General features: G+C 38.7%; 1 pseudogene; it reads left to right on the top strand.

Annotated features, from left to right (window-relative positions):
- The first annotated feature begins 5123 nt into the window (after positions 1 to 5123).
- On the top strand, positions 5124 to 6810 carry LOC114511400 (annotated as a pseudogene).
- The last annotated feature ends 18988 nt before the right edge of the window (positions 6811 to 25798 follow it).

The following is a 25798-nucleotide window of genomic DNA, read 5'->3' as shown; positions in this document are numbered from 1 at the left end:
GAAACAGTTTAATGGAATCTGAAGACAAAAAGATCCTGAGCTGTCACCAGTCAGGGCTTTGGCCTAAGACCCACATCTTGCCAAAAATGGAGTTTTGTATCTCCTGAATCTGTGTTTGTAGAGCGCAGTTAGGCAGTGTCCTTGTATATAATCGACTGTCCTGAGAGGCTTAGAAAGGTTCAGAAGAAAGTCAGCATCCCCAGGAAGAAACTTAGAAAAAAAGATGCTCCTGGGAGCTCCTTATTTACAAGAGATTAGTCCAGCAATTTTCTCTTGGAATCAATCAATGAGTGATGCCTCTTATATGAACTGCTCTTCTGTCCCTGGTTAAGGTAAGATTCTATAAATATCGTACACTTTGTACACTCACAATTTAGCAGCCAAATATTCCTTGACAATAAATGGAGGGACCTGGAGATACAGTCACGACATCAGAGTCAAACAGAGCATGAGCAAGCGATGAAAGTCCCTCAAGGTGTGTCTGTGGTCTTAGATTTAATTCCTCTACCTTAGAGACCCAATGAGGGTGTCTTTGGATTTTTAAACCAACGAGTTGGTGCAGATTCTTTTGCCTTAGGCATGCTTATCTCACAGAAATACCTTTTGGCCTGTGTAATCACAAAAAGGAGAAATAATGTGTTTTTACTCTAGAACAAATTACCTGCAGTAACAATCAGAATCACTGGACAACTTCCCCTCCCATGACCTATCCACACTTCTGGGCACTAGACTTCACATCGCGTACTTTTCTTCTTGTTTTGGTAGAGTTATCCCAAGAAGATATAAAGGAAGGACTTTGCCTTCCCACTCCTGACTCCATGCCTGAAACAAACTCATGGACCAACATGTAATAAACATTCAGTTGCTTTTGATGAATTAGGAAGAATTAAATGATGATTGAATGAATGAATGAATGAATGATCCCAAATCACTTCAGATCCTGGAACCTGGATTCAGAATCCTTTACATTCTTGCCATGACAGAAAGGTTTTCTGTGCCTTGAGGAACTGTGACCATCATCTCAGATCAGTTTCTTTTCTATAATAAAATAATCTCCCTATAATTCATCTTAGGCTCAGGGCTGTTAATAATAATTTTCACATACAGAAGAATTCTAATTTTTTTTCCAAATTTCTATGTCATAGACACCTAACACAAATTGCCCACATGGTCCAGAATTTCAGCAAGTCCATGACAACACTTGCTATAAGACACTTGTTTTGCATATACACCAGTCCTTACCTGCCCTCAGGGGAGAGAGAATGACTGTAATGGTTAAGGACACAGCACTTTATTCTGCTGCCTTGATGAACTTCTGCTTGTCCTTTTTCCTCTTCCCTAAATCACTTCTTGGATTTTGCTCTATCATTTTTGGCTTACTGACCCATTTCTCTTACTGACTAATTTGGGTCTCACTCAACTCAAAAGACCTGACCCATTTTGGCCCAGAAGCCTGAGAAGTCAATTTACCGCTGGCTTTCCCCTGGACTCTATGTGTTAATCTGCACAAACTCCAGGCTCTGGGATGGCCTGGGAAGCTGTGCCTCATAAAAACACACTTCAGCTGGATGATAGGAGTCTGTGCAGATGGAAGGAAGTGCTTCTTGTCAACCAGGCAGTCAGGTGGTCAGTGAAGAACAAGAATTACAGGGGTGTATCTGATTCCCAATCTTAAGTCTCTCCATAACCAAACACTGATACTTAAATGACACCTGGGAAAGTCTGTACTTTCCACCAGACATACAGCTAGTGGCCATACATTCTCTGAGCAACCAGATTCCCATGCATTTTCTAGTAATGCGCAGACCTCCTGGGTTTCTTCAAAGACTCAAGTTGACTGTGTTGTGAGAGGTGCCAACTCTGGTTGAAGAAGCTCTTGGAGAAAGAAAAGGTACTACACAGGGCAAGTTTTATTCTCTTCCCTGCAGAGCAAAGATAACCACACCCGACATCATAGGCGACCAAGTCAACCTGGAGAGTTTTGACTTTCATTTTTGTAAATAATAGTGGTGTTGAGCATTTTTTCCTGTGACTTTTGACCTGTTGCATATATTCTCTGGAGAAATGTCTATTCAAGTGCTTTGTTGATTTTCAAGTCAGTTTATACATGCTTTTGTGGTGGGTGTTGAGTTGTGGAGGAATTTGTCTATATGCTAGACATTAGCCTTTTATTTTCCATATGATTGGCAAAGTATTTTCTCAAATTCAATAAGTCACTTTTAAACATGTTGTGTTTTTTTTGTTGAAGAAAACATTTTCACTTTAATAAAATCTTAATTGCCTATTGTTTTACTTTTATTCTTAGTGTTATATTCATAAAAATATTCCAAAACCAATGTAATAAGGCTTCTCCATATACTTTTCTAAGCATTTTATGGTTTGGGGTCTAACCTTTAGAATTTGATCTATTTGATTGAATTTGTGTGTGTGGGATCAGACAATTGCTCATGTCATTTGTCTGCATGTGAATATTGCTGTGCAAGCTATTTGTTGGAAGACTGTCTTATCTTTATTAAACAGTCTTTATTGCCTAATAAATTATTCAACAAAAGCTAAATGCTTTCCCCCTTCCTGTAAAGTTGTTTGACTCCAGAGATGGACAAAATGGTAAGCCTGCCTTCTACAATATGGATAAAGTTTAAATAAGGGGTAGGATATAATGTTTTGTGAAAAAAAAAAGTCTTAGGAAAAGATCAGTAAAAGCTCAACACAGGGAAATTCTATCTGATGATGAGATTATAGGACATATGGGCTGGGAAGAGGTTTTGTGAGCTGCAAACAAAAATGACTAGGGAATATGAATGGAATCACCCTGGGATTACATATGGTCAGAGTGGAGCTGCACCTGTCTCCTTATGTAAGTTCACCTGAACTTAGATAATTATCCTTCTGCAAATGTCAGGAACATACTCTGGTAACTCTTAAATCACTGTGGGCTGTGAGTGATTGAGATCTGAGTAAGTAGCATGGTTCCATGTGTGAAGTCCATCTTAGTCAGTCACATCCCCTGTTCCTCCACAGAGCCTGAATTAGTGGTTGCCCTCAATGCTAGTAGCACCACAGTAACAGAGAATAAGGATTCTGTGGTCTTGACCTGCAAAGCAAATGTACTCTCCATTCACTGGTTGTTCAACAGCATGGATCTGCAGTTCAATGAGTGCATGAAGTTTTCAATGGTCCACCAAAGTCTCACCATAAACCCTGTGAAGAGGGAAGATGCTGGGATTTACAAGTGTGAAGTTTCCAACCCCATCACATCTACTACAAGTTTGCCTGTTATGCTGCATGTGCAAACTGGGTGACAGTCATTTGCTGACATAAGTTATTAAATTCTAAATAGAATATTTTGCAGCATTATAATAAATTTTTTGAAGGTGAATAGTTTTTAAAAGATTTGCATTGAATCAATAAACACTCAAAAATGTAAGCAGACATTGTCATTATTGTTGAATTAAGGTCATATTTTAGACAACTCTCACCTCAGGTTGGTCTCATTTGTACCATGTCCCCAGTGGAGGTGACATTGTGTCTTTCAGAGGATGAGCACTGGTCCTGTGATAACCAGTGGGAGCAGGTGATGAGCTCATAGAATCTGAGCTCTGTTCTTCTTCATGTAAACATGTGGAGGGCACCTGGACACTGTTGTAGACAATGGGAATGGACAAGAGGACACCACTTTGAGTAGAAACACTGATCTTTTTCTTTCCCTTTCTTTCAAAAGATTTCTAAACCTTCATTATTCTTATTTATGTGTCAATAAAATTACTTCCATAAGTTCAATACAGTTCTGCTCTTTTTGTTAGTAATAAATAGTTGGAAGCTTTGGTAATAAAACCAACACTTTAGCTTATATTTCCTAGTTTAGACCAATGTCCATGGAATTAGAAATGACTTCACACCTTATGAAACTAAGTTTTACCTGTTTTGTCTTTGTTATCTCTTGGAGAAGAGGACACCACCCAGACCTACAGAGAATGCAGATGAATTCTCACGGTGAAGCTTTATAACCTTGAATGACTGTTAAAAACTTTCATCTTATGTTTCTCATCAGAGAAAAATATGTGGTGAAAGTCAGTTCTTCTGCACTTAAGTAACTAATGAGGCCAAATCAGGTGTCACCAGCCAAGTCTTCCCTGACCCCATCTGCTCCTTTCTAGATCTCACTCAAATGTCACAGAGACATGGATGTTTCCCCTGACCATCTTACATAAGAAAGTAACTGCCCAAATCATCTACTCTTTATCTACTGTTTCCCACCTTGTTCATCTTTACAGCACTTATCACCATCAGGAAACCTTTAGAAGGTGTCTCTTGGACTTCATCATTCAACTTCTTCACCCAGCGGGCTCTCATTTCTACTCTGATTTTTCTATAGGTCCCTCCCTCAGGCCAGGCTTTGTAGCCTCAAACAATTCACAGTGTGAACTCAACCTCTCTGCAGTTTGTCTTATCATGGGAAATGGTTGGCAAAGCGACTCAAGGTCTTAACTTTACAATTTTAGCCTTTCAAATGCACTTTTACCCACCCTTACCTCTACTCTAATATCAATCCAGACCCAAGTGTGTGGGCAGGTAACTATTCTATTGCAGGGAGATCCTCTTCCCAATTCCACTACATTTGGTGGGCTTTCTTCAATCACCCTAGCTATCCTCTAGGGTCCAGAGCACAGACCCTGGGCCAGACTTCATAGAGACCTCTCCACAGAAACAAGCAATAGCCTGCTTTGGATTTAAAGATATTTCCTTAATTGTTATGTTCTTATTTATTCCTCTATGTATTGCATTGGATGCTATGTAAATAGACTGTTAGAAAAGTTATATTTGAATAACAAATATTTTCAATGTATAATGATATTTCCATTAATTAGTATGGAGGAAGGCAAGCAATTCATCAATTGTATATACCTAGTGTTTTTAAACCACATGTGCACACTTGGTTCACGAAGCTTCTTCTTCTTATAGAAATATTTGATACTTTTTGTAGTGTGTACAATAAAGCCTGTTCCATGGCAGCCACAATCATTCTCATTAGGATCATATAAGTACTCCAATTATATATGTGCACATCAATATTATGTATGTCATTGACTCATCCTTTAGATATGTTATTATTGGATGTAGGCATGCCTAAGAGAAATGAAAATCATCAGGTGAGAAAATGCCACCGTGGGAAGTTGCCTGCAGGCACTGCCCAGGAAAATTAGGGTCTGTTGCAGGCTTATGAGGCATAACAGGATGCAGTTTTCTCCCAGCAACCACCGATAGCCAATCAGACTGTAATATCCAAACCACAGTTTTCTGAGTTTAAAAACCATTATCTAAGAACAATGGAGGGAGTACCAACCTCCCTCGATCAGCTCCACTTTGCCCCACCAATCCCAACCTTCTTTGGCTGGCTCCACTTCCCCCCACAAGTCCCTATCTCCCTTGGTTGGCACCACAACCTCCCTTGGTCGGCCCCACTTTCCTCTTAACCTTCCTCAGTTGGCTCCACTTTCCCTCTTATTCCCTGCTAATACACCCTGCTCCCCTTAGCTCACTGTGTCTGTCTGGGTTCTTGAGTGACTCTGACCTACCAGTTTTTAATAAATTTAGCAAAAATAACATCGTTTTAGTCATAAAAATATTGCCCATTAATAAACTAGAAATTGGGTTAGTTTTTGTTATATTTTAATTTATGTGAGCAAATTAAATGAAGGAATTATTATAAACCAATTCCATTTATTTCCAGATTATGTGGACATATAGACATCTATACAGAGGGACACAACCTATGACCTGATTGTTTAATTTTAAAACTAATTAACATTCTGAGAACACCCTAATCTGAGAACAAATTAGAAAGTCTCAGGGCTTTCTAATTTCTCAGGAAAAATTCAAGAAAAAGTTAAAATATAGAGAATAGAAATCTCATGAAACAGTGATCAAATTGTGAACTCGAGAGGAATCAATTAGGAATATGCTGCTAAGCTTGGGCATACATGTATGTGGATCATATTTGAATAAGTGATGATTATAGGCACAGTCTTTGACTGAATGACTTGGCCTTATTTTGTCTGCAGGAGTTGAGAACAGAGTTCTCTAGAAGTCCCAGAATCAACTAAGCAAGTGGCATGAGTTTGGGGCCATGGAAAGATAAGATGAAACTGTACAGCTGCATGATAAAATTGTTCATGAAAGTCAAACTAACATGGCTGAAAAAAGACTTGAAATTGTTATTTTAAATGATCTAGTGGGAAAATTGGAGACCAGTCAGGAGCTGAATAAGGGTCTGGGACAATTTGTTGGAGAACAAGAAGCCTGACATGAACTTGCAGGGCTTGATATCACTAAATGTGATGCTGTAAAGGCAACCTTTTGTTTGAAGAAGCTTACGATGACTCTTTGACACAGGCACTTATACTGTTAGCAGTGCAATGAAGTTAAATATACCATAGGTGGGCTTGGAAACACTGAACTTTTAAGTATTTTACACTAACATTGAAACTGAACAACAGTAATCTGAGAACTTTGGACTTCAGATATGGGCAAGCCATATTGCTCCTAATTCAAAAGCAAGTGCAAAAGCAAAAAGTACAACATAAAATATGCTGATTGGACAGCTAGTCAAATAAGCAGAGTTTACCATTTTGCAAGTAAGAAGGAACCCACTCTCTTAAGGCAGTCAAAGAAATGTTGGAAACACAGCAGATTACCCAGTCTTAAGGTTTCAAAACCTCTTCCACATTATATTTCACAGCTGCACAATTAAACTTATTGGCCTGTGACTTATTTAGTAAATGCTTTGCCCTACTTATATACTAATTTTCTATTTAGGCAGTTGTAAAGATGCTGTTCATGTAAACTGAGAACTCCCTTGTACTACTAAGCTAAAAGACAGGGAAAGTCCATGAAAGAAAGGTTTTGGGGGGATGTTATCAATTGTACATCATTCTTCTCAAATCACACTCATATAACTGCTTTTAAACTATAGCCTGATGCAGAGGATACTTCATGAAATAAACCATAAGTATATATATTTAATAAATACATAAATATATATAATTTTAGCCATGACACAGGTATAAAAATGCAACAAAAATTAATACAACTGTTATATTAAGTCAAATTTATTCATTCATAATATTAAATTTTCATTAATTTCTAGAGAAGAATTTTAAAGTTTGTATTTGGAAGGGAAACATATTTTTAAAAGTGATGGAGGGGCAGGTGCTCCTCCCATCAGTGAGCCTTTTAGTGACTGTTATTTAAAAGTTTCCTTTTGCACTTCTGACAAAGAAGGATGTGTAAATATCCTCATGTTGTCTCCTCAAACAAATACAAGATGGGTAACAAGCAATTTTAGTATAACAAAAACAAAAAATAACAACCAGAAATGCCAGAAAATCACAGTCTATGGAAGTCCAACAACCAAGGAGAACAGAAAACCACGCAAAACTAGGGAGACTGCAGCTGTGGTATGATGGTGAAGCTTCCTAACATCAAGTGGCTATTAAAAATCCCATCTTATCCCAAAGCAAGCAGCAGAATGAAAATAATCAAGATCAGAGCAAAATAAATGGCATGGAAACTAAAAGACCAATCCAAAGAATCAATAAATCCAGGGGCTGATTCTTTCAAAAGAAAAACAAAATCAACAAGCCTTAAACTAGACTCATCAACAAAAAAAGACATAACCCAAATAAATAAAATAGAAATGAAACTGCTGAAATTACAACCAATACAGAAATGCAGAGGATCATATGAAAATACTATGGACAAATGCTTTCCCACTAAGATCAGAGAGAAGGGTGTATGTTTTAACAATTTCTATCCAACAGAGTGTTGGAATTCTAGCCACAGTGTTCCTACAAGAAGAAATTAAAAAAAAAAAATCCAAATTGGAAAGAGGAAGTAAATCTGCCCATGTTTGCAAATGACATGATAGTGTACATAGAAAATTCTATGAATTCCACCAATAAAATACTAGATCTAATAAATGAATTTGTGAAAATACCAGGATGCAAAGTAGAGATTCAGAAAACAAAGGCATTTTTGTACACCAACTATGACATATCAGAAATAGAAATTAGGAAAAATATTCCATTTACTATAGCAAAAAGAAAAATAAAATACTCGAGAATGAATTTAACCACACGAGTAAAATCCTGCACTCAGAGATGTATTTAACACTGAAGAAATAAGTTAATACCTGGAGGCATTTACCATCTTCACGGACTGGAAAAATTACCATCATTAAAATGTCCATACTACCCAAGGCAATCTATAGATTCAATGCCATCTGTATAAAAATATCAATGACATATATTGCAGATATAGAACAAATGTTTCAAAAATGTATATGGAACTGTAAACACCCGTAGTGTCCTCAGCAATTTTGAGACAAAAGAATAAAGTAGAAGGGGTCACAATACCTGATATCAAACTATATCACAAGGCTATTGTAATCAAAACAGTCTGGTAGTGGCATAACGAGACATATAGACCATGGAACAGAATAGAAAGGCCAGAAACAAATCCATGTCCAGATGGTCAATTAATGTTTGACACAGGGAGCAGGAACATAAAACAGAATACAAATAACCTCTTCAGTAGATGGTGTTGGGAGATCTGAATTAGTATATGCAAAAAGAAAATGAAATTAGGCCACCAAATTACACCATATGGCAAAATAAAACTAAGATGGGTAAAAGTCTTAAACGTAATTCACACCATCATAAAGGTCCTAGAGGAAAACTTAGGCATGATAATTTCAGATGTCCTAGCCAGCAATAGTTTCATTGATACATCCCCTATGGCAAGGGATTTAAAAGAAAGAATAAACAAATGGGACTACATCAAACTATAAAGCTTCTGCATGACTAAAGGAAGAGACATCAAAATGGAAAGGGAACAAACTGTATGGGAAAACATATTTGCCAATGAAATCTCAGACAAGGATTTAATTTCCAAAATATATAAAGAGCTCACCCAACTCCACACCAAGAAGACAAGCAATCCAGTTAGAAAATGGGCAAAGGATCTAAACAGACACTTCTCCAAGGAAGACATACACTTCCATAGTGTATGGACCACAGACATATGAGAGGAGGCTCAGCATGACTAGACACTAGAAACATATTGAAATTAAGAATAAACTGACAGTAACCAGAGGTGAGATGAAAGGGCATACTGGGGAGTGAGGATAGGGGAAAGGGTTTTCAGAAACCTCTATAAAATATACATGGACAAAATCTAAGACAGGTAGGATCAAGGGTGGGAAGTGTGGATGGCTGGGGAGGAGAGAATGGTGGGAGGGAAATGGAGACAACTATACTGAACAACAATGAAAACAACTTTAGAAAAAACACAGTGAAGTACCACTTCACACCAGTCAAAATGCCCACCATTGATAAATCAACAAACAACAAATGCTGGTGAGATTGTGAAGAAAAGAATACCGTAATAGAATGTTGGTGGGAAAGCAAACTAGTGCAGTCACTGTAGAAAACAGTATGGCATTTCCTCAGAAATGTAAAAATGGAACTGCCTTTCAATTCAGGGTTCCCACTACTGGGACTATGCCCCAAGAATGATGAATCACCAATTTAAAAGAACCTGTGCACCCCAATGTTCATAGCAGTATTATTGTAAATAACCTAAGTGGCCATCAGTAAAGGGGTGGATGAAAAAACGTGGTACATTTATACAATAAAATACTACATGGCAGAAAAAAAGAAGGAGTTCCTACTACTATATGTGGCAGCATGGATGGAGTTGGAGAGCATTATGCTAAGTGAGATAAGCCACGTGGTAAAAGACAAATACCATATAATCTCATCTTTAACAGGAACTTAATCACCAAAAAAAGTGAATGAGGGAAATAGAACCAAAGATTTATACCTAAAGGAGAAAGTGATAGTGACCACAAGGGGGTAGGAAAGGGTAAAAGAAAAAAAAGGGAGAAGGACAAGTAAAGGAACACAAATAGAGAATTAGTGGGCATGAAGCATGGGGGAAAATGCCTGTGGAAGTTGGGAGGCTGAGTTTGGGGTGAACAATGAGGAAAAAGGCAGGACAATTACAACTGAACAACATTACATAAAAAAAATAAAATTTAAAATTTAAAAAATTGTGCCCTGGCTGGCATAGCTCAGTGGATTGAGTGCGGGCTGCGAACCAAAGTGTCGCAGGTTTGATTCCCAGTCAGGGTACATGCTTGGGTTGCAGGCCATGACCCCCAGCAACCGCACATTGATGTTTCTCTCTCTCTCTCTTTCTCCCACCCTTCCCTCTCTAAAAAAATAAATAAATACAATCTTTAAAATTAAAAATTTGCCATGTAATATTCTATAGGAAAGCCTGCATCAGAGCAAACTATGTGCTGAATGTCAGTTTCTCTTCCCTTCAGTAACCCCTCAGGACAAAGTGAATTGCAGCAATTATCTTGTAGAATCAAGACTATTCTTGTTTGCTTTATATGATGTTTGAGCAAAATATAAAAATAAAAGGTGAGTGCAGATATGTGTAAAAGTACAGCATCCTGGGAGATGCAATCCTGCCTCTGTTCAAGTACTCTCAGCTATTTTGCTCTGGCACCCACATTGCTAGGAACTGACACCTTTTTATAAGTTGCAGAAACTGAAGGAGATGCAAACTGGCTCTTGGATGAAAGGGATTTAGTTGTGGGTCCCTCCACTGTGAAGAAAGCATTTGTGTTATGACCTAGAGGACTTAATGTTCCCCCACAGTCAGGAACCTTTAGACAGTTTCTTCCTGACTACAGGTGTCTGACACCTATTTCTTCAGGCCACTCTGTTGAAAATATCACTGTAATTTGGTAATGGCTGATTCTTGATCTGGTCTTTTGGAACATATCTAAGTGTTTTTGAAAGCTTCTAACCAGTGTTAAGAACCAAAGAATATCTTCTCAAATGCCAGGCCCATTACACGAAATTCTAATCTTCCTTGTGAGCTAGTCTCTGAGGAAGAGTAGAAACCTACCATACTTGAGTAACTTTACAACCAAAACATGAAATGACACCCTCTTCAGGTTTCATAAAAAGTTTTGCTGGCCCTGGCTGGCATAGCTCAGTGGATTGAGCGCGGGCTGGGAACCAAAGTGTATGAGGTTCGATTCCCAGCCAGGGTACATGCCTGGGTTGCAGGCCATAACCCCCAACAACCGCACATTGATGTCTCTCTCTCTCTCTCTATCTCCCTCCCTTCCCTCTCTAAAATAAGTAAATAAATAAAATCTTTAAAAAAATTTTGCTTTTCTTTGTCTAAAGTCCTTTAGGAAGCACAGATTCCCATGTTTCCTTTTGTTCTAAAATCTCTCCAGCCTTTAAATTCATGTCATTCAGTTCTGTCTCACTACCCTATTGCATGAACTTTAGTCAAGTCTTACTTTTATTTCTAAGCTTGTTTAATGCATGTGTTTCTTTAACATAACCTCCCTGTAACTAGCTAACCATGTCATCTTACTCAAATGGTGAATCCCTAACATATTTTTAAATCTTCTACATTTTTGCTTACATACTTCATTAAAAAATTAGTTTTGCAGTTTTCTTGCCTCTCTTCTGACTGGATGTTCGATGCTGGTGATGACCTGACTTCACAGTTCCTCCTTGGCCCACAGGTGTCATGAAAAGAAGCTTGGCTCAGAATCCACCAATCTGTGCCAGGAGAAAGGACATATTGCAACACCCTAACAGTCTATGATATAGTCACTCCACAAACATTGTTACTGTACCTTCAAAAAACAAGATCAGAGAAATTATAAAAAATACATCTAATCATAAAACTCAAATGCCTAGTAAACACGCAAGTCTCTGTTACATCAGCCATGCCCAGGCCTGCACTGAATGAGCCTCTTTAAAGCCATATGTGACCTGCAGTTCAAAGTAGACATCACTGTTCCTCATTCCTTGTTGTCTTTGTTGTCTTTACAAATTCCACAGGCCTGTTCTTAAAGACCCTGCATACAGAACTATGAAATTAGAAATAAATACCTTCTCTGGTTCTACTCAATTTCTGCTTCCTGTGGCTCTGGTTTCTGGAACTGAGAATCTTGGAGCCTGTCCAGAGGTTGGCTTGTGTGTAAGCAGAGGTGAACACAGAGTGAAGTGATGGAGCAATGGGGTCGGCCATTGTCAGATGAGAAATTGTGATGACTGGGAGGTGTGAGGGTGTTAGGTATTGTATGTTTCAAAGGGACTTTAAGGTGCCATGCAGGAGAGTGTGTTTGGAGACTCAGAATGAAGCTGAATAATATGAATGAGGGGCTCACCTTCCTGTTGAGGGAGTGGCGACTGGAGATGGTCGGGTGAAGTGGGAGTCCATTTCATCCACATGAGGATGGGCATAAGGGTAAGACACAGGGAGGGGAGGAAGGATACTGTTTTGAAAACTAACATTTGTTTCCTGACACTGGAACTAGTGTAGCACCTGATGTACAAGCCCAGTGGGGTCATGGAAAATCATATACAGGACAGAAAATAAGGAGGAGGACCAGACAGATTAAAGATTGGTACTTTCCATAAGTTAGGGTATAGGGAAATTGGGAGCAATTATTCAATGGCTATAATGTTGGATAAGAGTAATTAAAATATTTTAGTACAAGATAGACATGTTACCTGTACAACACAGTGATTAAACTAAGTGCCACTGACTTTTTCACTTTTCATTATGTAAATTTTACCTCATATACTAATTATGCTTAATTAAAAAGAAAACATACTACATAATTTTACTTATGCAAAATTTTAGAAAATACAATTGAATGTACCCAGAAAGAAAGAACATGAGTAAAAGCCTGAAAATTCTGGAGGTTGGCAGGAATAGAGGAAGGGGTTGCAAAGGCAAGTGAGAAGCTCTGGGTGAAATGGAAACACATGGAATTTGTTGGAGTGTCAACACTGAGCAGATGGTATACCTTACAGATATGTGGGTTATTGTCTGTCACATGTACATCAGTCAAGATGTAATCCATGCTTAATATCATGAATTGCATGTGTTATCAGGAGGAGAGAGTATTGTTTTTCTAGTAGTGCTGTTTCCATGTGGGCAGACTTTGAAATGGTACCCAGAGGAGTGCAACAATAAGAACTTCGGCAATTTTTTAGTACTGCTTGTGTACTTTGTACCTGAGGCATATTAGTTCACACAATGCCAAACTGAGTCAGTAGACTTCATTTAGTTCAATGAACTTTTCTACCCTCTGTCCTTTGCACTCACTGTGTCCTCTGCCTGGATCCTTCATTCCTGCCACCTCATGAGCTCTAGGTTTGCCTGGGCTCATTCTCCATTAATGCTTCTCTTTTAAAAACATTTCAGCTGGTCTTTTACCTAGGTCAGAATTCCTATTATGTGAGATCATAATTGTCTATATTTCACCCTGTGAAACATTATTGTAGGAGGATGCAGCCAGGGGACCCCCAAAAGGAGGATTTGTAATGGGGTCCAGAACTCAAGGTTTCCAAGAAGTATTAGAAAGATATATAGGATGTCCTCACCGTCCACCACAGGTGTGAGTTGGGGGAAGGGACACATGGAACAGGGACATTGAGAGCTGTTTTGCATAGCAACAGCTTTGCAGCTAACCTCTGGAGTGGTCATTTAACATATCTATAACTAACTGGTTGCAAAGATGTGTTAAATAGCTGTGGCCATGCTCTGAGCAAGGAGGATGGAAGAAACTTCCCCCCAAGATATAACTGGGAGGCTACTCCCCCTAGTTACAGCGCCTGCATGAAAGCTTGGAGATGGTTGGCTCAATGCTATGGGGCCACCCCTGCTCAGACTCCTGATGAAGTCCAGTAAAGCTGGAAGGATATGGGAGTGCTGGCAAGTGTAGCTGATTGTGGGAGGAGTCAGAAATGGGCCTGCAGAGGAAGACTGACGCGGGGATTTAAACCCAGACTCAGCAGCCACTCAAGAGAGAACCACAGGGCTGCAGCCATGTAAGGAAAACCACATGGCTTTGTCCAGTGTGTGGGAATACCCCACCACCCCAGCCTTGAGAAAAATCACCAGGTGGCTTTAGCAGAGAACCACCGCATGACTTTAGCTGGCGATCCAGGTGACACAGCTTATGGTGCTGGGAATCAAGGGAGGCCTCCCAGTTGAGCACAGGTCACTGGGAAGAACCAGGGGCTGCCTGAACCATGGACTTCTATTTTTTGTCCTGAGATATGGTCCTCCAGACTGGGCAAAGGGGGGAAGGAAGGACTGTGTGTGTTTGTGGGTGTTTTAAGGGACTTTGGGATTTTGATGAAGACATTAAGTCATTACTCTTAAGTCTGTATAACTTAAATAAATAATTCCTTTCCTTTTCACAAATCTCTAACATGGGGAGCTATAATTCTCTGGTGAAAGGAAAGGTAAACCTAGTACAGGGGGACCCCCAGAGAAAGGGGGTCAATTTGGTAGCCTTGTGGGACCCTCTTTTCTGGTGGTCAATTGAAGAAAATCCTGGGAGACCACATGTACAGCAGCTTTAAAGTAATGTACTTGTACATGTTCAGGAAAAGCTCACCAAAACTAGCCAGGAAGGATCTGTCCTATAAGAATAGTATCCCTCCAGCCCATGAGGTCAATATTCCAATATGTTGGCTCACCACAGAGGATGTGAACTCACAGGAGTAGAGAGATCAGAAGATGAGAGCAAATGAAGGCAGAAATGAAGAATCCATCAGCCAGAACCTTGGCTTTACTCTGAGTGAAGTCAAGAGCCACTAGAAGTTTGAAAGAAAAAAAAAAAGTGATGTGAGTAGTGTGTGTTTACTGAAAGTTACCAACATTTTGCCATCCTGCCTATTTGGTTTTAGTATATTGATTTTAAGCTATTTATTAGGAAACAAAACACAGAAAAATACTGTTGATCCTCTCCACATTTCTGCCAAGGAATTCAGACAGTAAATGTGCTTCAGGAGAATTTACTTTAGACCAATTGACTGTGTGTGGTACATGAGAGGGCTTTGGGAAGCACCTGTTGTCTAGATACCCATTCTATCTCACTGATTCTGAGTAGTCACCTTTTTTTTTTTTTTTGTCATTTGGATTTGCTCTTCTAAATTAGCTGTAGAGCAGTCTCTGACTTCTGAAATATAAGACTCCACTTTCCCTTCTTCCTTTTTTTCTCAAAAAAAAAAATTAAGTACCCAGTATTGCCTTACAGTCATAGTAATGTCTATGCTTATGTGAATTATTGATGATCATATGTTAAAAACTTTATTTCTTTCTGCTAATATGTGTTTGCTATTTTGATGGGTAGGCAAGCCTAAAATATTTAGAAGGTGGGATGGACAATTTTATTGTATTTTAGCCTCCAAATTAACCAGGGTTTGTGAGGCTGCTGGGTTTCAAGCAGGGAGCTCAATAATAAGACAAGTGCATCATCCAGGGGGCAGGTAAGAATGGTTGGACCAGTGTGAAAAGAAGTTACAGTGTCAGGATTTGTTCTGAGCACCTAGAGACAAAGAGTTTTGTGAAGAGTTTAATATGTGTTGTAAGAAGAAGAGAGGTGTTGTGAAAATACAAAGAGATTCAAAAAAGGACTGGAGAAGCCCATTGAGGTCAATTATTTGGCGGGGATTAAACATCTTAAGGTATCCTGAAGTGCCATTTAAATATTAGTGTTCAAGTAATAGTCAGACATCAGCAATCATGTCCAGTTTGTGTCTTTTATCCACTACTATGTCTCCAGTGCCTCAAACAGTTCCTGGTAGATTTACAGTATGAGTTTATTACACATTTACAGGATGTACAAATGAACAAGTCATGAACAATCAAAATGTCTCCTGGACACCCATACACAACATTTTTTATTGACTAAGACAATACCACAATACCACAAAGTTACCATGACTGCAGAGACCATTATAAATGTATCTGTTGTTGTAGTCACATCAGGACCTCTCTGGAGCATTCCTACTGTACACAATTTAGTAACTAAATTAAGTTAAATGTAGAAGTATTGGAATGATAATGAAACTGAGCAGGTGTCCATCTGGGAGAATTCCTGGTCCCAATTTCTTAACAATAGAAAGGGGACTAGAGTATTTCAAGGCAGCAACATGCTCACATATACTAATTGAAATTAGGTACACGTGAAAACACAACTGATCTGAATAAGCAATAAATAACGATAGCATAAACACTAAACTGAGGCATGAGCTGGGGTCACACAGGTTTCCCAGTTCCTTCTGAACAGGGGTGGATGAGATCACAACACATGTATTGAGTTACTTTCCAGAAATTAAGGTCCCTGTGATAGGGAAGCCATGAACACCAAAGCTAGGAACATTTTTATTAGCAGGTTCAAATGTAACATTTAAAACTTCTGTAATAAGAAGTCAAATGTTGATATATTTAAATGACAAAAGAATGTCAGCATTTTATCTTATTTGGTAATAATTTAGGTACATATGATGCAGGGTGCAACCAAGAGGGGTCCCTGAAAAAGGGATTTGGAATAAGGTCCAGAACTCAAGGTGTCTAGGAAATATTAGAAAGACATATAAGGTGTCCTCACCTTTTCTCCCACAGGTGTGAGTTTAGGGAAGGGAAGCATGGAGCAGGACATGCAGGTCTATTTTCTACAGCCACAGGTTTGCAGCTTGTCCATTGCATGATCATTTAACATATCTATAGTCTTTGGCTGGTCACTTAGATATATTAAATAGCTGTGGCTGTGTTGAAACCAGGGGTATAGAAGTCCTTTCCCCCAAGATGTAACTGGGGGACAGGTCCCCCAAGTTACAGTGCCTGCATGGGAGCTTGGAGAAGATTGGCTCCATGACATGGGGCCACTACTGCCTAGACTCATGGGGGCAACCCATTAAAGTTGGAATAATACGGGAATGGTGGCAGGTGTAACTGATTGTAGGAGGAGTTGGAAATGGGGGTACAGAGGAAGATTGGCTCAGGGATTTAAGCCCAGACACGGCAGCCGTTAGAGGGAGGACCATGCAACTGTGGGCAGTGCAGAGATACCCATTTGGCTGTGGCAATAGAACAGAAAGCCACAAGGTTTTGCCAGAGTAGGGAACCCCGCAGCTTTAGTAGGGGGAACCACCATACAGTTTTGGCCAGAGTGCAGACCCCTGCAGCTTTGGTAGAAGAGGACAACAGGGTTTTTAGCCTAGGCACCCCTGCTTAGGCTAAGGCTAAGGGAACACCCTTGGAACCATAAGCCAGCAAGGAGACAAAAGCTTATCTCCCTGGCAGGAATGCTGCTTCTGCTGCTTTATTCATAACTGAACCCCTAAAAGCTTGGTTGGTTAGCCAAAGACGGGTAAGATTCCCCAAGGGGGGAATGACCTAAGACAGGCACAATCACTTTGGGAGGCCCCCCAAAAGAAGGACTTGGGGGGCTGCAGCAAAAGGGGGTGATGGACCCTCCGTCCTTGGCTTTGACATAGCCTGAGTTCTTATGTCTGGGAGAAAATCTCCTTATCTCTTGATTGCCTTAGTTCCCTTGCTCCACCTAAGCCTGAAACAATGACAGGGTGGTGCAGCTCTGTGCTGAAAAGGGCGGATTCCCCGGGTGATCAGGCCTAAGAAAGAATATGCAAATTACTGCAAAACCTTCTTTGTTTAGAATGCTCTCAGTTGAATGAGAAGGGTCCAAGGAGGAAGTTAGTTTGTTCCTCAAAGTCTTACAGCTCTTTGACCCCGACTCAAAATAGACCAGCAGAGTTCCTTGTTTTCTCTGGTTCCTTACTTCTTCGTAATGAGTACTGTACTTTACCTGAATTGTTATGCAAAATGAGCCCAATAAAAGCAGGTATGGATGGTAAATCGGGGCTCTCTCCACTGGGGGTGGGTGGCCATTTCCTCCCTACTTCCCCACAGAAACTAGTCTTGTCTCTGTGCATGTTTTTTTTCTCGCGTGTTTTCAGTGAGCCATCCACAGCGTTCCATGGTCACTGCTGGCCGGTGACCCACGCAACAGTATACCCTCCTGGGCTTCTTTTATTCTGCAACACATAGTGACTATAATTAATACCTAGGTGTAGTGGGATTGAACTTTCAGTTAGATTTGTGAAGGCAGCTGGAAGGTAGTGGCTGGGCTCTGAAGGGAAGCATAGTTGCCACCCCAGATATGCCTTTTAGAATATGGATTCGGCTCTTAATGGCCTAGCAAGTATTTGGAAGGAGGAGGAGCTGAAGGAGGAACATTCACATTGAAATGCCAAGTCACTATTTACTATTCATTTATTTGTTTTGGAATCTCCATGTTATGGCATGTTTGTGTGTGTTTCCTGGAGCTTCAAACCACATTTTTTTTTTTTATCTTGAAAAGAGCATGTGTCTTAACTAATCAAAACTTCTTTAGATCTCTGTTTTTTACTTCAGAATATTCATTGGTAAAATGGACTCTATATATTCTCTCCTCTTAATATGCTGGCTGTCATGATCTCTAGTTAAATAATAAATGAAAATCGGACTTTTGTAGCTCAGTGGGTTGCCCCACAGAGCAAAAAAAAAAAAAGAAAAAGAAAAAAGTCTCTGGTTTGTTTAGAGGTCAAGGCACATGCATGTATTTCAGGCTTGGTCCTTTGTCAGGGTCCACACACAGGAGACACAATTGGTTGATGTTTCTCTTTTACATCAATGTTTCCTTCCATCTCTTTGCCCATTCCTCCCCATTCTAGAAGTGTGTGTGTGTGTGTGTGTGTGTGTGTGTGAGAGAGAGAGAGAGAGAGAGAGAGAGAGAGACAGACAGACAGAGATTTATGAAAAGAATAAAAGGTAAAAGGAAACACCTGGAAACTATAAATAAAAATGTGGAAACTTGTTGGGAAAACAGGTTGCAAGAGATACACTGACAAGTAAGAGAAGAATGTAGCCTGCTAAACACAAGGTGGATAGATCTGTTTTCTGCTCTTAAATTAACATCACCAGCACAATCCCATAACTGGGTACAGGACTTGGTGTTATCTGAAAGCAAGAAGACCTTTGGACTCTAGTAATCAATAACCCCCAAAGAATGATGCCATTTGAGAAATAATTTAGATTTCAAAGATAATAAAAATAGTAAGATGGATGTGGGAAACCAAGCCACCAACACTACAAACTTTCAGCCCCAACCCCCTTATCACTACTCTGACAGATAGACAATAAATAAAAAGACTTTATTTGCAAGTGCTTAGAGAAATGTAAAGATTTTATTAGAAGAGGTGTCAATTTAGGAGAGCCAAAGTAGAAATCTTTTGACATCTAATTAATCTAGACATTCAAAATTTTAAAAACTTATGGCTCTAAATTTTAACTGAATAAGTAGCAAGTATATTTTTTATTGGAAGTTAGAAGCTTCTAGGAGAAGCACAGATAAATCCTCTCTTAAAAATGATAACAACTTTCAGGGACTCTATCTGAACTAAAGAAGGCTCCTATACGTAATAAACACTAGCACCACATAACCTCCTATTTCCATAGTTCCTTCACTGTATTATTTGCCTGTGATTTACTTTTTTTTATTTAGTTGGAATTTCTTTCTTTCTTTCTTTCTTTCTTTCTTTCTTTCTTTCTTTCTTTCTTTCCTTTTTTTATCTCTTTTATATCTGTTCCACTTCCACTCCCTAACAGTCTTAAAGAAAATGACAATAGAAATTTAGACAAACAAAAAAACAAAACAAACAAAAACCTTGTTTTATGAAGAGGGCAATGAGCAGTTATATATATATTTCTAAAACTAAAACAGAATATAAAAATCTACCTAAAAATTTCAAAGGCTGTCTCCAAGACTCTGATAGGCTTGCAAAAAAATTCTAATCGAACTGTTGGGACACATGGTCATTGCTATTCTCACCTCCACTAGTGAATGCACCTATGGGTTCCTGGGAGTAAAGCCACAGGTTCACCAAATAATGTTCACTGGGAAACTCCTGTAGAGAGGTGTGTTCACTTTAAAAGAGGATTTAGAAAACTTGAAAAATATTGAAAACAAGAAAAAATACAAAAGCAAGCATATGGTTGCTCAGTGGAACACAGAGGTGTTTCCTTTTCTCCTTACTTATAGTTAAAAAGAAATTAAATTACTATGATAAGGGAAATTCCAAAGGCCCTTGTAGGTACTGGGGTTACTTGATCTGTTCTTTACAACACCCAACTAAGAGTAAAACTTTGGTGCAGATTGTAGGGACATTTAACCAACTAATGAATGTTCTTAAGTCACAACCTGTCCCTTCAACTATAAAATGTCATGAGGTAACATACATTTTTACTGGTCCAATCAGCCTCAGTTTACCTGACAGGGAGAGATTTTGTTTAAACTCATGGCACCCACATATTCTTTTCCTGGAAGGGTGAAATGTATTTGAATACTAAAACACTTGGGAAAATAATAATTGTAAAGAAATTTCCACAAGAATAAAAAGCACATCTTGAGACTAAACATTTCATACAGGATGTTCCAATGAAACTTCTAGCTCGTTGCAGTACGGATATTGTTGAGATCAATCAGCCACTCCTATTATGGTTAACTATTGATGATACTTTGCCTCTGCCTAATATTTAACATTTTACTTGAAGACCTGATGCACTAGTTGGAATGAAACTCAGTATATAAAATTATTTTAAAAGGAGACATAATCTATATAGAAACTTCTGTAATTCTTCCAACTTGCTGGTAAAGAAACCAGATAAAAAGGATGAAGACTTATACATAATCTGAGCTATAAATAAAATAGTTATTTCTACATATCCTATGATTCCAAATCCACGTACTTTATGATCATCCACATCTGTAGACTGTGAATATTTTTCAGTAATAAATTTATGTAGTACATTGCTCAGAACTTCAATACAAAATAGTGCACAGTCAATATGTCTTTGCCTTCACTTGGGAAGATTGCCAATTTACTTGGACTAACATGTTCCAGGTAGATACAGAGAGCCCCACCTATTTCTCCCAGAGATTAAGATTTGATTTACTTTTATGCTCTATGATATTACTAGACATAAAAAGACACAATTTACTTTTCAGGACAGCTAGTAAGAAAAAAAACATCAGGTCTCAAGATTAAGGTTCCATTTTGCTTACCTCAATAAAATACATTGGCATCTCATATCTACTAAACATGGGTATTAATTAGCTTTGCAAGACTCAATGGAATCTTATTTTATCCTCTTTAAAAATAGAGAAAGAAACTTAGATGATACTGGTTTTTATTGGCTATTGTAACAATTACATTAAATTTTTTTCCAGTTTTTATGTTTTATTAAAGTCAAATTCATGGAACCTGCCCCCTTCCTCAAAAAAATGAAATGCCAAATCTCTAAAATTTTATCAAAAGTCCTCATTTTGACACATATTAAGTAAAAATTCTCTAACTTTTCATACAAAATTACCTAGGAAGATTTAACTTGAAAGGAGACATTACCTTTGAGCCATGTGATCTTATTATCATCAGCAATTAGACTCAGAAGCCAAAGGGTTCGCTCCCTGCATGACAATCATTTCTGCTGTAGACATGTTATGCGAACAAACAGAAAAGATAGCTATGGGCTCACCTTTTTTATTATTTTCATTCTTTGGAATCTCCACTGAATTCTCATCATACGCAACACTTCTGTGTCTCACTTTCTGCACCTACTGGTTTCAACTTGATGTAACAGTCTTATCACAGTAAGTTCACTGCTTTCTTTGCAGAATAAAGACATCCATGGCTGCCTTTTGCCCACTGACCATCTCTTTGTTTCTGGGATGGTTCACAGGAAACTCCTTGCTGATGCTGACTTAATGTGCTTTACATATGAATCTGTGAATGAGGAACAGTACTATTGACAAGCCCGATAGGCAATAACTTGTATGATGGTCACAACTAAAGGTTTTTATTCACCCAAGTAAGAAACTCCCAACAATCTGAAATAATTGTTCTTACTCACACTTGTCAATTTTGAAAAAGTCAAATACTCCATATTTTCACTAATAGTAAGTATGCCCTTGGTGTAGCTCAAAACTCTCGATGTTGTGGAAGCAGAAAGCCTTCTGAATTTACACCAGGAAGGTGATTAAAGATATAAAATATGTTGAACAATTATTTGATGTTATACAGATATTGAAACAATTGTCAATTATCAGAATTTGAAGACTTCTAAAGCTGCTACCATGAAAGCAAATGGAATTTGCTTTGCAGCAAAGCATCTGATGCTGCACCTAGGCAAGGAGTATTAAACAGCTAAATTATTTTGACCTGAGAATGCTTGTTGCTTCCTATTAAACCAATGAAAGACTCTCTTTTACAGTTCTAGTGGACCACTGCAGAAAAAGAAAAGGGGGTCTGACAGCTAATGGTGCAAGTTAGAACTAGAGAAACATATATGTTGTCAAAGAGAAACCAGTCTTACCTGAGGGAACTCAATCATTGATATTTTCACAAGTACATGAGCTAACACATTGGGTTTCTAAAAATATAATTCCAGAAAGTAAACAATGTTACCAGAAGCCTCTTCCAATAGCTCATAAAGTCTGTAGCAGATGTTCTGTCTGTCCAAATATGACACTGGAAAGTCATTCAACTAGACCCATATACATTTCCCACTTTCTTCAGATCTGCTTAAAATATGGTAATTGAATTATAGTTAAATGCCACCCTCTCAAAAATACAAATATGTCTCACAACCTGGTCCCCCCAAAAACCTTAAGGTTACAGCTTCCAAGTGCAAAACTAGCAGAAATCAAATTTATATTGACTAATTAATAATTAATAACAGGTGGGCAATAGTAAATAAGAACCAATCACATGGTCAGATTGTGAACAGTGCTTTGGTCTATAATGTGCCCTCACACTGTAAGTAAATGTTACACAAGGTACAAAATACAGAGAAATGAGACAGAAAAACTAAGATCATGGTAGCTTACAGGTTAGAAATGATCCAGAGTGTTTGTCTAATAAAGGCCTATGTTACTGACTGCTCCCATTTATGTGCTTTTCTCTTTTGAGATCATTCAGCTTTGACTTCCATCCAAAGTTAAGGGCTTGCTGAATCACGAATGGCTTATTGTTCAGCAAGACAAACACTGACAGTAAGACTTCCTAAGAATCCCTTCCTAGCATTTGAGACAATATTGACTAACTGATAGTTTAGTCACCAATGCATTGTTTAGGTTGATTTATCACCAAAGCAGTGTGGATAAAAAGGGGGACACATCCTAAACCTGACAAACTCAGGGGAGTCCTACATGATGGGATGTAAAAGACATGAACTTAAGCAACCACAGAGGATGGTCAGAAATTAAAACTGAACCAAAGTAAGCCATGATTAGTAGTCATGTCCTAGGCTGGTATCTTTCCTGACAAATGTCAATCTTTACCTCAACCGAGAGTGTTCATTGTCTTTTTGCCTCAAACATAACATACTTTTAAATGCCTAATTCTCTGTTTTCTGGACACCTCACTGCACCACAGCACAGGCAACATACCTTCTCATTACTATCGCTATTGTGTTCATTGTTAACTGCTGACTTTCCTGGACAAACCAACCTCAAAACTGTGTTTCTTTGTTCTAGTCTTTAACGATCTCAGAGATTCTTGCACTTTTTCTTCTTCCAACATCTCTAATCTACTACCAATGGATTTCATATAACCCCTCAGGCTCTGGCATTTGAAGGTACTGTATGAATTGAGGGGCAAATTGCCATTCTTCAGAACATTTTCATAGTCCATTGTGATTTTGCTTCCTGCAAGTGTCATCATGTTTGGCTCCAAAAGACTATTAAAAATTCTGTTCAGGTTGAAACATTTCTTACGTTGATAGCTGAAATTTCCAAACTTCTTGTCAGAACTTGGTCTTTCTGGTGACCTGCCCTCACTCTGCAACTATCCAGAGGCCAGCCAGGGGTTGCGTCATCACAACAAAAGTACAATTACCACCCACATCACTTACAAAATTCCAGGAGTTTTAGATATCTTTTTCTAAAATCCAAGAAAAAAGACCCAACATATTTTTATGACATCACATGAGAGAAGTGACTCTTATCAAGGTGGGGTCACTCACCCAGAGTCACACAGCCTGCAGCTGGGCTCAGAAATGTCATGTGGCACTTGGCATATACCCTTCACTTTATTAGGTTTCCTTTTATATCAGAGGGACTAAAAGTTAAACACTACCTTCCCCCTACTCTTAGTGATTGACAATCCAGATGTGAATTAAATGCAGTTTCTGAGGTGCACTGGTTCACAATTTAGAAGGTGGAACTGAGATGGAACCACTATTTCTGTTACTGTGTTGACTGATGGGCAGGCTGTGGCAGACACAGTTTTATGTCAGGAAGCAGGTGTCTCTTTACCTCTGGGTGGAGCTGTGGAAGTGGGCCCTTGAAAACAGACTCCTAGGGGTAGCTCCCTATCTTCTATTTCTCTAGTTATCCCTTTGTTTAATAAATACTAATTCAGCCCTGGCTGGTATAGCTCAGTGGATTGAGCGTGGGCTGGGAACCAAAGTGTCCCAGGTTCGATTCCCAGCCAGGGTACATTCCTGGGTTGCAGGCCAGAACCCCCAGCAACCACACATTGAATCTCTCTCTCTCTCTCTCTCTCTCTCTCTCTCTCTCTCTCTCCCCTCTCTAAAAATAAATAAAAATTAAAAAAAATAAATACTAATTCTTTGCCTTATAGAATTTTCTGCATTCATGTTCATGGCAGGTTTACTTGGAAAAGCCCGAAATTGAAAACAGGCAAATGTACATAAAGTGTGAATAGTTAATCAAAATTAATGCATCCTTAGAATGACAGATAACTAGAGTTGAAAAAGAAAGAGCTATGTCAAAATAATCCTGTTGAGTCAAGAAGCCAACCTCAGCTTAAAATTACATACTTCATTACAAAAAATTTGGAAAATCCTCAAAATGTATATGAAGTTTTAATAAAAGAAGATGATGAGAGTTTCATTAATACTACAAAAGGTGGTGGAGAGATGAAGAATAAAGAGATCGCCAGAGAGCATGAAAAGACTTTAATAATAAGGGACATGGTCCTTTAATTTTTACAAATTATCTGCTGCATGCATAAGGAAAAATATCATAAATCATATGCTTTCAATATGTTAAGCTAATTATATTAAACTGTAATTCAAAAATATATTAAATTGTATATACTTGTGAAATATTGTCTAAAGTATAGTTAAATAGGAAGTACAAAATTAAAAGAAGATTAACTGTAATATGATATCTCCTTGCCCATTTTTCTGCTTGTCCACCAGGGTGTGGCAGAATTACTCTGCAGGCTGGATACTTTCTGGGGCATTGCTGACACCAACAGAGCAGCACCCACAGCCCAACAGAGCCCAGCCTCAAAAATGTCAATCATTACACATTCTTCCTAACTCTTCAAGCTCCTCATCCAGGGGAGCAGACTCTGTTCACTCCTCCATCTAGCAAAACATCAGCCCACCAAAGGTCAGGCTTCTGCAAGCAGCTGTTTATTCTTAACAGCTTCTGTTCCTCAAGGGTAAAATGCCCACAAATTCTTCAGATGTCAGCAAACAGTTAACTTTGTCAAAAGTTCTCTCTATGATCCCCAAACCAGCTAAGTTTCAAATACATGCTGTGTGTGCACCCAAAGTTTTCTTTCATGCCCCTTCACTGAAATATAACTAATCCCCTACAGCCATGATTTATGTAACAGAGACCCTGTCTCTGTTACAAGGCAAACTTGATAAGCACAAGGCCCACACATGTTTTATTCTCCTTGGAGTTTCCAGGGCCAAGCCAAGAGACTGACACATCACAGAAGCTCTGTGAATGTTCATTAAATTGATAAGGGGAAGCACACAATGGAAGGCTGTCTCTGTATGTGACTCTTGCTGT

The sequence above is a fragment of the Phyllostomus discolor genome, chromosome 12 (genome assembly GCF_004126475.2).
Source record: "Phyllostomus discolor isolate MPI-MPIP mPhyDis1 chromosome 12, mPhyDis1.pri.v3, whole genome shotgun sequence".
NCBI lineage: Eukaryota > Metazoa > Chordata > Mammalia > Chiroptera > Phyllostomidae > Phyllostomus > Phyllostomus discolor.
Note: the sequence above shows the minus strand (reverse complement) of the source record. Positions and strands in the feature narration are given on the sequence as shown.